We start from the raw sequence: 14,953 nt of genomic DNA, 5'->3' as shown, positions 1-14,953 counted from the left end.
GACATAGAGGTCAATGGAATGAAAAGAGTGTATAAATAAATGCTTACATTTATGATCACTGATTTTCAACAACAGTGACAAGGAAATGCAATCGGGAAAAGAGCGTTTTCAACAAACGGTACATCTTAGGCCTCACATCATACACAAAAATTAACTCAAAATGGATCATAGACCTAACTTAAAACTCTGAGAAGAAAGCACAGAAGAAAATCTTTGGGGGCTTGACTTAGGCAAAGAGTTCTTAGTTATGGCCCCCAAAACATGATCCATAAAAATAAGAAAATGATACATTGAAGTCCATCAAGATTAAAAACTCCCTGTCATAGGACACCATGAAGAAAATGAAAAGACAAGCCACAAGACTGGGAAAATTTATCTACAAATTATGTATCCTGCAAAGGACTTGAATCCAGGATACCTAAAGAGCCTTTAGAACTCAATACAAAGACAATCCAATTTAAAAATGGGAAAAAGATATAAACAGCTATTTCACCAAAGAAGATGTATAAAATGGCTAATAAATACATGAAAAAGTGTTCGATATCGTTAGTTATTAAGGTTAATACTATCAAAATCACAGTGAGAAATTGCATCCACTAACATGGCTCTCATCAAAGAGGTAGACAACCACAAGCGACGACAAGGATGTGGAGAAATCGAGACCCTCATTCATTGCTGGCGAGAATGCAAAATGGAGCAGCTGCTTTGGAAAACACTTGGTGGTTCTTCAGAATGAAGAAGAATGATGTCTGTCGCCATGGGATCCGGAGATTCCCCTCCTAGGTCCATACCTGCTATGGTCTGAATGCGTCCTGCCCACATTCATACGTGGAACTCCAGACTCCCAAGGTGATGGTTGTGAGCTAGAGCTCTCAAGAAGGGGATCAGTGATACTGCAAGTGCTCTTGCAAAAGGGACCCCAGTTTGCTCCCTCACCCCTTCTGTCCCGTGAGGCCACGGTGAGAAGACCGTCATCTATGAACCAGGAAGCGGGTCCCCATCAGACACCACGGTTGCCGGCACCCTGATCTTAGACTTCTGGCCCCCAGAACTGCGAGACGTAAGTGTCTGTTGTTTATAAGCCACTGATTCTGTGGAAGCTGTCACAGGAGCCTGAGCAGGCGAATATGGTACCCAAGAGAAATGAAAACACGTGCCACACAAGAACGTGTAGGACAGTGCCCAAGTGGCGTTTTTCATAAGAGACTGGAAACAACCCAAATGTTTGCTAACTGGTGCCTGGACAAAGAGTGTGGAATAGTCGTACAACAGAGTCCTATTCAGGGTAAAGGAAACAGGGTACCACCACATGCCACAGCGCAGATGAATGTCAACAACGTCATGCTTGGCGAAAGAAGACACATGTGGAAGATTTCATACTGTGTGATTCCGTTCATGTAAAATGTGCAGAAACAGCAAATCTATGGTGACAGAAAGAATATCAGTTGCTTCGGGCTGCGTGTGTGGGAGCAAGGATTGGCTGCAAATGGGCACAAGGGAACTTTTTGGTTTGGGGTGATGAAAATGTTTGAAAAATAATTGATAATTGGAGTGTGGCGACAGTTGCACAGCTCTGCAAGTTTACTGAAAATCATTGAATTGTACTCGTACCGTGGGTGACTTCTCCGTACGTAAACTGCCTCAGTATGAACTGTGTTGTAAAAGAGAACTTCTCCATGAGGTTTTACCCAAGTGAAACTGCTGTGCGGTTTTTCTAGGCTCTGGCATGATCCGAGTGCTTGCTTAAGTAATTGAGACAGCAGATCGGAAGCCATTTTCTCTGAGGATGTGCAATTCCATGCCACCGAGGAGTCTATCGTAGTTCAAGGCAGGAAACCAGTCCCCTCAGATGCTTCAAGAGGCAGATTTCCACCCAAGGAAGGAGATGCTTACAGTCGTTGGAGGGGCTCACGCCTCAGGTTCCAGGGTGGACCTCCTGCCCTCTATCTCCGAGGCCAGCTCTCAGTGGCACAGGTCACCGGGAGCTGGGGGAGGCAGCACAGGACACTGCAGCAGAGGGTCTGATGCTTCCAAACCCAGGCACCTGCACAGACCTCATCTCCACAGCCTTCCTTATTCTCCAGGGGATTCACACTCCAAACCCAAGCTGCAGGGAGCTGTGTGGCCCTGAGCTCTTTGACCTTTCCCAGTGGAGCTGACCCCCTGGGAGCCTCTACGTAAGGGGAAAAATCATCCAGCACACGTGGGAGCTGCCTCACTCCTTGATGGGAACCTCTATGCCGTGGAGCCTCCTCAGGAAGCTTATCGGTAAGGGCATTTTATTTGGGGAAAATGACTTCCGGGAAACATCAACAAAGGGTTTGTTTATTCGTTAATGACACGCTTCCCTGGACCGAGTGGGGTCTCTGCCCCCTGCAGCCCCGGCACCCCCCATTCCAAATCCCTTGTGATTCGCACTTTTAACGGCGTAGCCAGGGCTGAGAGGTCAGCTCCCAGCTCACTGCATGTTCGGTGCAGCCTCTGGGGAGAGGGTCACCCTGCACCCCCTCGTAACATCGGTGTTTAACGTTTGCACTTAGGTTTTCAAATCCTAGGGGTATGCTGCTTCCATAGGGTTGTTCGGGGCTCAGTTCTTTGCTGTCTGGGACATATTGCCTGTTCGGGGCAGACGCCCACTCACACGTGTCTGTTCTCACCGGCTGTTTCTTCTTGGTGCAGGTGACACCTGGTCACTAATGGACACAGTCGATAACTTGCATCAGTAGCTTATTGACATGCGTGACGTTCCCCAGTAACAGGTGTCAGTTTCATTCCTGTGTCTCGACAGCTGCTCACATTCTTGAAATCCTGTGTTAAAAAATGTCTTGATTCTGACCTTTTTGTGACATTTTCAGTGAGTCCTCTGGGGCCTGCTTTGTCTCTGGCCACAAGTGGCTTTTTAAATTCGATCTGAATTGATTAAAGTGAATGGAATCAAAGGCCACGTACCTCGGGCACACTAGCCACCCGTGGCTAGTGGCCGCTGCACCAGTTACCGCAGTGCCACTGGAGCCTCGTAGCTGCCGTGCTCGTGCAACACTCTGCACAAGGCTTACCTCCAGCTGCGAAGTCCATTTCTCTTTGAGAAGCAACTCTTTTTTTTCTTTTTTTTTTAGTGTTTATTTTTGAAAGACAGAGCATGAGGGGGGAGGGGCAGAGAGAGAGAGAGAGAGAGGGAGACATAGAACTGGATGGAGGCAGGTGCCAGGCTCTGAGCTGTCAGCACAGAGCCCGACGTGGGGCTTGAACTCCCAAATGGTGAGATCAGGACCTGAGCCGAAGTCGGACGCTCTACCGACAGAGCCACCCAGGCGCCCCAGAGATGCACCTTTCTTTAGGACAGTGAGAGTGTCTTACCTTGGGGGGCATAGAGCAGATACTTGTCTGTGATTCCCGAAGGAAGGAATGGCTTGGGGGGTGGTTGGAGGGAGGAAGGCAGGGGCTCTGTGAGTTTCCGATTTGGCAAGAGGACTCCTGTGTCCCGGAGAAGCCTGGGGATAGATAGAAGGTGTGAGAAAGGGGGCTCAGGCTGAAGGGAGGGGCTACTTGTTTCTGAGGGCCTGCCGGCCGCCACCCCGGGAGTGGATCTGGATCCGGGATCTCCAGGCTCTGGACCCCAGAACACCCCTTCCAGACTACGGTGGTCCCCGAGTCCTGAGGACAGCCTTCCGACGTGCTGGCCAGCAACCCTGACCCTCTGACCCCGTAGCCAGGCTCACGGTGACGTGCCGGATGGGGAATTTGGCAATTGGAAACCAAGGGCTGAGTCAGCCACTGGGAAAGCTGAGCTGAGAGATCATGAGGCTGTGTTGGAGCTGGGAGGCTTTGGGGAGCACCGGGCAGAGGGACAGAGGGAGCGACGGAGCAGAGCCGGGAAGACAGAAGCAGCCCGAGGGTGGCGTCACTAGACCCCCATGTCTCAGCCTGTGCCCTGAGCCAGCCTGAGTTCGGCCCTGTGCTGGCCCTTCCCCTGTTTGGAGAAACAGCTAGTTCTGATCGTGTCATCCGAGAACATGGAACTCTCCTGGGTCGAGGAGGGAAGAGCGTGGTGGCCTGGCGTCCTCGCGTCCCCACCCCACGGGAGCGGGCCTTCCACGGCTGCTGACGGCCACCTGCCTGGCAGGACCTCACCCAGTGTGGCAGCCACGCCAGGGAGCCGTGAGTGCACACAAGCCTGAGAAAGTGAGAAATGCCAGCCTGCACCAGAAACTGAGACCCGACACGGTGCTGACCAGATCAGAGGCGGCCGAGGGCTGGGCCGGCCCCCCTCGTACACACGGGGGCCTGGAAACCCGCCTGCGACCCCGCTGGTGCCCTTAGCTAGTGGGGAGGTGGGGACAGTCTCTGATCAGCCTCGCGGAGGTCGTCCTGAAAACCCCGAGACCTTCCGTGTCGGCGTCCCCATGCCCCGAGTGTCCGCGCAGAGGGGGCCGGGGGTCCTGGTGGTTCCATCGAGAGGGTAGCTCAGGCCAGTTCCCTCTTTTTCTCTGTTCTTTGTTGTCTAAACCCTTTGTTGTTGTTGTTTTTCTCATTTTTCCCAGTGTCGTGCAAGTCCTGCCAGTGTTTCCAAGCACACTGCCTTGAATCAGATCCCAGCTCTCCGAGGCTCGGCCAAGCGGAGCTGTGTGTCCTGGGGAGGAATAGGAAGGCGGGGGCGCTGGCAGCGGGAAGGGGGCATCTGAGGCCCGTCATCCTGCTCCCGCTTCCCGGGGCGCACGGTTCCATCGGAGACGACCTCCGGGCACAGGCCCCCGGGAAGGCACTTCACGTGCTCTCTGGAAGATGAGTGTGTCCTCACTGCTGAAAGCGGCCGGAGGAATTTTGTCCTTCGGCATATATTTAGCTGTGTATTTTCCTTTCCTGTCGCCACGGTCGAGGTGACATTTGCCTGAAGCCGTGCAAGTCAGTGCAGCTGGATGGTAGGCAGTGCCCGGGCTGGGGGTGGGGGGGCCGCTGCCCTGGGCCCTGGCTGCACACGGAGAAGCGCTCCGGCCGGTGGCGCTCGCGCTGGGGGTGGGGACCGCGTGGCGGGCGAACCGGGCAGCACCTCGCACGGCCAGGACGTGCGGCTGTCTGTGCTGGAGGCAAACGCGGCCTGCGCGTCTGCCATGGCTTTGACCTGCCTCTTGCTGAGGATCACAGTCCGGAAGGGCTACGGGGCCTTATTGCAATTACTAGGGACCCATCTATCTTGTTGAGGTCTTACTTACAAAGTCATTTCATGTAACACAGATTTTTTTGTAATGTTTGTTTATTTTTGACAGAGAGAGAGACAGCGCACGAGCAGGGGAGAGGCAGAGACAGAAGGAGACACAGAATCCGAAGCAGGTCCAGGCTCCGAGCTGCCAGCACAGAGCCCGACGTGGGGCTCGAGCCCACGAGCCGTGAGCTCATGACCTGAGCTGAAGTCGGCTGCTTAACTGACTGAGCCCCCCCCAGGTGTCCCCGCACAGATTCTGTTTCACCAGAGACCCTCACCCACTCTGTGGCCCCAAGTCTCAGGGGTGTGCTCACGGCCCCTGGGGAGAACCCATGCCCGGGGACTCACGAGGCCAGGCCCTGGGACGCAGGGCGTCCCGGAGCCCGGGGGGAGCTGGGGGTGGGGGCCCGGGACACAGCCCCGGGCCGCCTGTGGGGCTCGCACACTTTTATTTACGAGGCTGCTCCGGGCCTGCCAGAGCGGGAGGAGCCCCCAGGGTCTGACCCCCGGCCCGGCTCTGAGCGAGCCGCAGGGACAGACCGGCCGCAGCTGCAGCCACCCACAGCGGAGGCCACGTCCAAACGTCGGGGGAGGCGAGCATGGTAGAGTGGAACGCATACTTCGGTCCTAAAATAGATTTTATCTGAAAAAGAAAACAGATGGAGATGGAGGTGATGTTGTTTTCTTGCGTGGAAGGCACAGGAAGCAGCATCGGGGCGCGGGCCGCTGCCCTGCTGCCCCGCCCCCGCCCCCTAGGGAGCTTGGCCCCCGCGGTTAAGGCCCGGCCAGGGGTCGGGGCGCTGGGGCTCGGCCGCCGTCAACCCACCCGGCCCGCCGCTTTTCCCGTCTTGGCTCTCGGCGGGACCCTGCGGTGCAGGTGGCTTGGCCAGGTCGCTGACAGGTGAGGGGTCTGCTCTGGGCAGCAGGGGCGGGGGGTGGCCGGGGGCCCGTCCTTGCCGCGGCCAGCGGCCGGGCGGGCAGGGCGATCCCGGCCGGGATCCAGGCCCTGGGTTCTGCCGTCGGGTGGGGGGGGGCGCCGAGCAACATGGGCGGAGGGAAACTTCCAGAATGTGACAGAGAACGATTTTGCCAATAGGCTGACTTTTCTGGCTGCCTTTTACAACCGCCGGTAAATTCCTGTTTGGGGAAAGTCTTAGAGTGTTAACAGGTCTGTGTCATGATTAATGTTATCTGGGTAAAGCCTCGATTCAGCAAAGTTCCTCCTGACTCAATTTGTTGTCATATGACTCACCGTGTGACCACCGAGGGAGGAAAATCGTTAAGTTTCTCACTGCCATGGCTGCACTTCTGTGTTAAACTTGCTGTATTTACCTGGGATGATTAGGAGGGTGGGTCACAAACATAACTCAAGATTTTATGGCCGGCAGTTAACCGGAGGTATGGGTTTCCCTCGCTTCAACGGATTATGGATTTGTACCGAGGAGTTGAAGTTCAGCACACATTTCCTCTCAATAGCGCCCCCCACGGGTGTGACACTGAAGGCGTGTCTGCAGCAACAGAGCTCGAACCGCGTCTCGTCTGCAGAGGAGGGGTCTCAGGATGATCTCAAGAAATTCATGGTCGTTTACAAAGCTTTGCCCAGGGATGAGAGCAAACCAGCTTCCGAACAAAACGCCAAAAAGCAAATACCGTGAAGCTTTCCATAACGACGCTTCGCAATGGCATACGGCGTATTTTTGTCCCAGGTGCTGCGACCAAAACACAGCCGTGTGGCTGAGGCTGCAGCCTCGTCCCACGGCCAGGAGGGAGGGCCCGGGCCGCCGTGCCGGGGACAGAGATGTTCTTTCACACGGCCGTCTCAGAGGGGTGCAAAGCCCGGAGACACATGATTTTGAAACTGCAGGGCACTTTTGTGTGCACCCCAGACGGCCTGAGCTCCCTGCCGGCCACCAGAAAAGAGGAAGCGGAACCCGGTGATGCGGAAGTGTAAGGGCCGAGGACCCAGGGCCGGATTCTCTTGTCCAGCGTGGCCTGATTTTTGCTCTGGGAACAAGCACGTCACGACCGCAGTGGTGATGGAGGCTTGCCTCCCCTGGAACACAGGGTGCACGGCAGGACCCCGTTCCTAAGCAGCTGAGAGACGAGTGGGGCTCCCCTCGATGCACGGAAGACGGGGTAGTGTGCAGGCTTGGGGAGGAGGGAAGCACTCGGCCTTCCCGCCGCACACGGGAGCTCTGCCCAGATGGGAGCAACCAGGAATCCAGCTCCCACGAGCCCCACGCCTGGGGGAAAGGGTGGGGCTTCTTTATACACGGCGGGTGTATTTGGAAGGACCTGGAAGAGGTCCACGGTTTCCACCTAGGGAGTGCTCACAGACCCTGAACGCCCTTGTCCTGGAACTGGACTCGGTCACACCCCCGCTGGTGGGGGAGGAAAGCCCGAGGCAGACCCAGGGTCCCTCGCAATGGTCCCACCTGCCGCCCCAGACGTCCCTGAACCACCAGCCGACAAGATGGATGCTCTGGATGACATGGGGGTGCAGAGGAAGAAAGAGGAAATGATGAGGAAAAGAGTCACAACAGAATCCAAAATGCACACCAATGGCCCTGCTCAGTTGCTAGGAATGGGGTGGGCTCTGAGCTTCCTAGCAGTCAGAGCAAAGAGGAAAACTAGCTTCTGCCCATTTCCCCAGAGCCTCCAGGATGATCCTCGGGGGCCTTGGGGTCTTGGCTCATTGTGCTTAGGTCTGGGGTTTAAAAGAAGGAACAGGGTGGGGCGCCCGGGTGGCTCAGTCGGCTGAGCGTCTGACTTCGGCTCAGGTCGTGATCTCACGGTTCGTGGGTTCGAGCCCCTCGTCGGGCTCTGTGCTGACGGCTCGGAGCCTGGAGGCTGCTTCGGATTCTGTCTCTCTCTCTCTGCCCCTCCCCACTCACACTCTGTCTCTCTCTCTAAAATAAATAAATGTTAAAAACCATTAAAAAAATACAAAAAGAAATGCGGGGCAGCGTTTCCACGAGGCTCCATCAGTGGGCAGTGATCTGGACGGATTTCCTCACCCGCACCCTCACCCACGGTGGGTGTTCATCACTGAAAGGCAGCTCAGGCACACCTGGTGTGACTTCTGGCATGGGTTTGACTGTGACTCACCACGTTCCAGACAGGCGTTTATCAAACGGGCTGTGACGGAGGGCCGGCGGGTTAAGACGTCTGATGCCTCGTGGACGGATCCTGGCCATGACAGTGTCATGGCCAAGTCAAAAGGGGACAAAAGTCTCTAGGACCCTTGGCCCTGTCCGACCTCAGGCGGCCGGCTCACAAAGCGCCCCACCCCCCCCCCCCCCGCAGGGCTCTGGGGAGCGGCTCCAGCTCCTCTGGGGACAGAAGGGGGCTCCTGTGAGCGCCGTCCGGGCCAGAAGCCGAGCTCGTGCTGAGGAACCGGACAGCCGGCTGGACAGGGATGCGGTGTGCGTCCCCTGACCCTCTGGCCTCCCGGTGCTGGACTCCAGACATGTCGGGTTGACTCGGCGCTGAAGCTCTGGGTCCAATGCGCTCCGGGCAAAGTCGGCCACGAGGACCCAAACGTAAGCCCACAAATGGTGGGATTTCAGACATTTCTCCCTCCCCAGCTCGACGGCTTCTCCTATTCATGACACACGCACGCGAATGCAGAAACTTTTCTTGCTGACAATATTTCCAAGCGAGAGAGAAGGAACGGGCGGCAGGAGCAAGCCCGGAACCCCAGGCCAGCCTCCGGGTTCTGGGGGACAGAGCACAGGCCAGCTCCACGGGCTCCCCCTCCAAGCTCGCCCCTCACACGCCGTCCCAGGGGCAGGCAGGAAGCTGTCACCTCTGTGACGGAGACCCGATTCCGGGTGGTCCGGCGCTGCTATGTGTGAGTCACTTGGCCAGGGACTGAGCCAAGCTGGCTCCCTGACACCCACATGTCCCCACAGCCCGATTGTTTTCTGTATGGCTTTGTATTCGTAAGCAAATCTGAGGGACGTTTATGACCTTGTAAAAATACAGCGGTCCCCTGCAGACATGCACGTCCAGGTTGAAACACTATGTAAATGCAGGATGGCTGGGCCCCAGGGGGAGGGAGGGCGGAGGCGTCACCAGGAGGCAGCCCCCCCGTTCGGTGAGACTCGGGTCCCGGGCTCTCCCTACCGGTCCCGCCTCCCCGGGTTCGGGCCCTGGGCCGCAGCCCCACACCAGCCTGCCTCACTCAGCACCACAGTCCAGCGTGTTGGTCTAACAGCGACTGCAGCTCCTGTGTCCCCCGGGGGGCCTCCCCGGGTGCGAGGTCTCCGGGGGCTCCTGGGTCTCACGGAAAGGCCGCTTCCGGCACCGTTGGCTGGCCACCGTCTACGGCTTCTCTTCCCAGCTGCTAGTAGGCCCTCTTGCTGGCAGAAATTCCTTGCCATCCTGGCGTGGCAGGAGGCGGAGGGGGGATGTTTCCAGCCTGGCCAGGGGCTGGTTATGTCGGTCACCTTTCTGCCATCTCAGTGGGGCTCGGGGAGACGGAGAGGGGACACGTGGACTCAGCCCACCGTCCCCGTCCGGGCTCCTGGCTGTGCCACTCACCAGGGCGTCCACAGCCCCGCACTGTGGAAGTTCCGCTCTCCCAGCACGGGGGGGGGGGGGGAAGTAAGGAAAAATACCCCCCCCCCCCCCCGCCTTAAGGAGTGGGCCAGTCTCACTGCACAAACCCAGCAAAGGAGACAGGAGACCCAGCCATTCCGACGCCTACAATGTGATTGAAGGAAAAGCCTGCGGGTCACAACTCACTCACAAGCAGATATTAGCTCCTTGTTTCCAATGGCAAACAAACCATCAGGTTCTGCAGAAGGATCAGTTGGGGGGGAGGGGAGAAGGGGGAAGGAGGAAGGGGGAAGGGGGGCATACTATAGCTAGTGGTTTGCGGATGGACAGAGGCTTGAAAGTGGACAGCACCCACCTCTGAACGCGCAGGCCGTCGGTCCACCCGGGTGTCCCCATTTTCGTGAACTCTCACCAATAGATGCGCGCTGCTTTCTAAGAAGAGAGGCTATTAGTTAAAAAACAACCACTGTTCGAGCGAGGTGGTGGCTGAGCTTGGACTGGACCCTAGATCGTGTTGGACCAAGTTTATGTACAAAATCCGAGCAGCCTGCAGCCGGGTGGCGACCCTCTAGGCTTCTCCACCTGAGGACTTTCCCCTGGAAAACGTTTCCCTTCGGGAAGGCGCAGGAGCGCTGGCCGAGGCTTCCTGGGGGCCGGAGTTCACTGGGGTCCAGGGACAGGAGGGCGGAGGTGGACTCAGAGCCTGCCCTCGGGGCGCCAACCAGCTCAGGAGAGGCCAAGTATGGGAAGAGCAGAGCCCGGGGAAGCAAAGAGATCGGATGCCTCCTGCAGTCACGGCCACACTGGCCTGTCCACCTCCGTGCCCAGGGTCCAGCCTGGGCCAACACAAGGAGCTCCAGACATGTTTGCTGACTGACTCACGGACAGACCACCCTCCCAAGCCCTTCCCTGCCCACACGGCTGACCCCTGCCCAGGAGCGCCTTGCACTTGGGAACGGAACTCTGCCGCCCGGACGTGCAAGGTTAACACGGCACCTGGCAGGGCGTGCCAGTCCCCCGCCCTCAGCTCTCTGGGACCCTCTCCCTTCTGCCTTCCCCTGAAGGGACACCCTGGACCCCGCTTGGCAGGGGGCTGGGAAAACGAAGCTCCAAGTGCAAAGGGGAAGCATCTGACCCAACTTTGAACTTTTCTGGCAAGGAAGTGAAATCCATGAGGAAATATGGGGAGTCTGGGCTTCTTCAGGCTCTGCAGGGAACCGTCTTGGGGGCGGTAAATCAGCGTGGGAAGGAGGCAGGAAGGTGGGGAGGAAGGGGTGGGTGCATGGGGGCTTTGAGTCGAAAAGGTTTGCTTTCTGGGAGCTGTGACGTTCTGAAGAGTGTGTGTGTGCGTGCACGTGGGCACGTACGTGGTGTGCACACGCGTGTCCTGAGGCACACACATGACAGCCTGTGTGTGTGCATCTCTGTGCAGATGCATGTGTGCACGTGCACGTAGGTGGCTGTCACGCACGTGTGTGCAGTCGTGACGTCTCCTGCACAAGCTGCTGGCGCTGGGAGAGCGGACATCCTCAAAGGGCTGCTAGATCCCTCTTTTCATCCCTTATCCACAGGAGGGGCCCCCAGATTTCTCACCCCTTTCCGGGGCCTTTGGGGACAGACAGTCCACAGGGAAGGTTTTGTGTGGGGTCCCCATGGAGGGTAGCCCCGTGCCCGGGGACAGATGCCTTTGGGAGTGCACACCCCATGCCACTCCATCTTCTCCGTCTCTCCCCCCTGCCCCTAAACCTTCCCCTGCCCCCCCCCCCCCACCTGGGAGCAGAAATCCTGGCTGAGGGCAGGGAGGGGAGGCATTCCTGGGTCAGTGGTTTCTGGGCCTTTGTTTCTCCTCGGTGTGGACTGGCGGTGCCCCTAAGTCAAGGCAGACTCAGAAAGAGCCCCGATGGACTCTTGGGGACACGACCTGAGATGCTCCCCACCCCGTTCCTATGTGGCCCAGGGGCAGGCCCGGTCTGGCTTTGAATCTGATCTCTGGCCCTTCCTGCCCCTGGCGACTTGCTCCAGTCAGCAGAAGCTCAGGCCTCCCCTCAGGGACCGTGGTCACGCCCACTCGGTGCCCGGGGCCTGCTCTGTGGGCCTGTGCCAGGGCAGCTGGTCACTCAGCCGGGCGACAGGAGCCATCCAGGCCCTGGGGCGCCCCCCACGCCTGGACTCTCAGGACCCAGCGCACAGCACCCCCAGGCCCCCACCTCTGGACTCTCAAGGACCGAGCGCACGGCACCCCGGCAGGGCCCCCACCGCGGTGCCCTCCGCTCCTGGAGGCTGGGGGTGCCCTGCCTGTGGGGTCGGTCCTCCTGCACAAGGATCCCTGTACCAGTTAGAGAAGACCTTCCCTGGGGAGCCTTCGTGGGGCACCTCAGGTGATTCTGGGATCAGCACTGGTGAGCATCCAACCTGCAGGCACAGGCTGGCGATCACCTCACAGCCCAGCAGCCCCAGCGCCTGAGATGAAGGGCGGCCCGACTGTCCGATTCGATCAGAATCTCGCGCGGCTGGGTGATAGGACGAGGTGGGCGCGGGGGGGCAGGGACGCCTCCCGTGGCCACACCCCAGGTTCAAGCAGATGCCGTGGGCTGGGGTCTTCCTGTGCCCGGGCGTTCAGTCTAGAGGATGCGGTGCCTGGACAGACAGCCCGCCCGCGCCCGGCCTCGCGCGCAAAGCCAGATGTTCCCGAGGTGACGGAATGCTGGTGTGGGCAGGGGCAGGGGCGGGGGAAGCCGCCGGGACCTCCAGCCAGATTTCTGACATCCTCGCAGAACAGCAACATTCAAGACCAGGGCCGGACCTCCTCCCTGGGGACAGAGGATGCGGGAGCGGCAGGGGAGGGCAGGGGAGCCGGCCGTGGGGGACCGGCCGGCGTGCGCTGGGCCCTTGGCGTGGCCGGGAGGGGGCGGTGGGGTTCGGCCGCCGGCCTGGACTCTATCACCGCGAGGAAGGCGGGAAGTCCGTGGGAAGGAGGTGGGTGGAAAGAAATTTAATGGGAGTTCTTAAAATTCCCTTCCACTTGCGAGGGTGTTGTCCCTGCCCGCAGGGAGAAGGGATGTGCGTGGGCCCCGCGCAGGCCCGGCTGGAGCCCTAAATGGGAGGGGAGGGAGGTCAGCACCCCACCTCCGCAGCCCGCGTGTTGAGCAGTGTGATGTTCACCCCTCCCCAGCGCGCCTGGAGGCGGCCCGCCTTCCTCCGAGGAAGGGACAGAACGGCACTGCGTCCGCCACACGCGTGGCAGGTGACGTGCACAGACGTGACACCGACCGCCCCTCCCCCACACCCGCAGCACACGGGTGGCCTTCTCCTCCAGCGTCTCTTCCCATGGTTGCCACCCGAACACAGCCCTCGAGGCAGAGGGACGGAAGTCCCAGTCCCCAGCGAGGGGACTGAACCCCTGTGTCCACCCTCCCGTCAGCCAGTCCCGCCGGATGCCAGACGTGGCACGGCTCTGCCCTTCCGCGGGCTGGCCGCTGCCGTGTGACGGTGCCCACCCTCTGTCCACCTCAGGGTTAAACTGCTATCAACACGAGAGAGGCCCCAGGCTCTCCCTCTGCCTCGGTCTGTGGTTGCAGCGTGGCCCCACGTGTGTGGCCCCTGAACTCAGCACCAGGAAGAAGCAAAGTCTCCCCGGGGCTGGTGATTGGCCTGCGGTCCCATTGCTGGAGAAGGAGCCTTGGTCAGAAGCTCAACATGTACAAGATGCTGTGACAGGGGGCTGGGAGCCACGGTCCCTGGCTCCCGTGGGGACGGTCATCCCAGGGGTCGTCGCACGGGCCTGCGCGGGGCCCAGGCATCGCGGGGTGAGGGCTTCTGGGCTGGGCAGCTAGGCGCGTGTGCGTCTAATGTGATGCTCGACGCTGTGTCTGGTTCTAGAAAACCCGCTGACGGTTTCTAAGGGCCGTGTGACGTTGCTTTGCACAGACGTTCGACGGTTTGTGCCTCCGTTAGAGCTGAAAGTTTAAGTTGTTTCCAGGCTCCCACTTTGGGGAGGGGGGTGTGCTTTTTGCTAAACCTTTACGTGCATTCAAGTTTCTCGTTGCTAAAGAGACTTTAAAAACGGCCAAATAAACGTCCGCTCTTCAGAATAAATGGAAGCAACTTTGAGGTCACACATAACCCTCCTCCAGCCCCGATCTCAGCAGAAAAGTCAGTGTGTGTTTGGATTTGCCCCATAAGTCAAATGCTGAGAGCTCAGCTCCCCTCTGCCTCTTTTCTGACTCATCCAAATCCCAAAGGTGGAAATGCTTTGCTGAGCAGATTAAAGTGGTTCCAGATTAACGAACCTGCGTTGGCCGCCACGAGCTGCTGGGAAGAGAAGGTGAGACCGAGGGCTCATTCAGAGCCGTGCCCGCCGCCAGCCAGGGGTTGGGGAGGTGTGAGGTGGCCTCACAGGCATCAGGATGAGCCTCTGCCCCGGTCCCCAGCCGCTCCCCGGCTTGTCTCGGCCCCAGCGGGTCTTCCCCGGGAGTGGCTCCCATGGGCCCTCTCCGTTCCAGAAACTTTCTTTCCTCAGCTTCACCCGGGGTGGCAAGGCCTGGTCCTGCAGCGAGGTGTCCAAGGCCTCTGTCCGTGATGAGGCGCGGGGAGCTCTGTGCGCTTCTGCCACCGGCCCGGCCAGGCCACGCGCGCCCGAGGCACGATTCTGGTTTGTGTCCCACGGAAGCTCTGGCTCGGGCCCCCTGCTTGTCAGAAGCAGAGGGGGTCCTGAGCCCCGCTTTCCATTGCTGGGGCGCCAACCTCCTTCCCAGCTTGCCCCCCCCCCCATCCAGACAGCAGCCCCCGCACCCAGACGGGCTCTGGGCGGCAATAGGGGCCTGGGGAGCAGGTCCCACCTGATTCTGGTCCCTGAAAATGGTCAGATGTTTGAACTTCACCAGAGGAATGTGCCAGATTTCCCCGTGAGGAGACAGAAGCGGAGAGATGCTCTCTAGGTGGGTGAGACCGTAGAGATATGGGAGGGTGGTCTGTGTGCATCCGGGCATGAAGGCCAAGGACACCGCCAGAGGCTCACGGGTCTTAGAGCATCACTGAGCTTTCCTGGAATCAGGTCTCTGTGCCTGCCTCCTACCTGAGTTCACAGCACTGTCTTCTCCGCCTCTCTGTGTGCCTCTGTCTCTGTCTCCCTAAGTCTCTCTGTCTATCTCTGTCTCTGTCTCTCTGCCTCCCTCTCTCTGTCTCTCTTTG

Source organism: Puma concolor, chromosome C1 (assembly GCF_028749965.1).
Source record: "Puma concolor isolate L17-30 chromosome C1, mPumCon1.1.hap2, whole genome shotgun sequence".
Classification (NCBI taxonomy): Eukaryota; Metazoa; Chordata; class Mammalia; order Carnivora; family Felidae; genus Puma; species Puma concolor.
The sequence above is the reverse complement of the archived record's forward strand: the minus strand, read 5'-3'. Positions refer to the sequence as shown.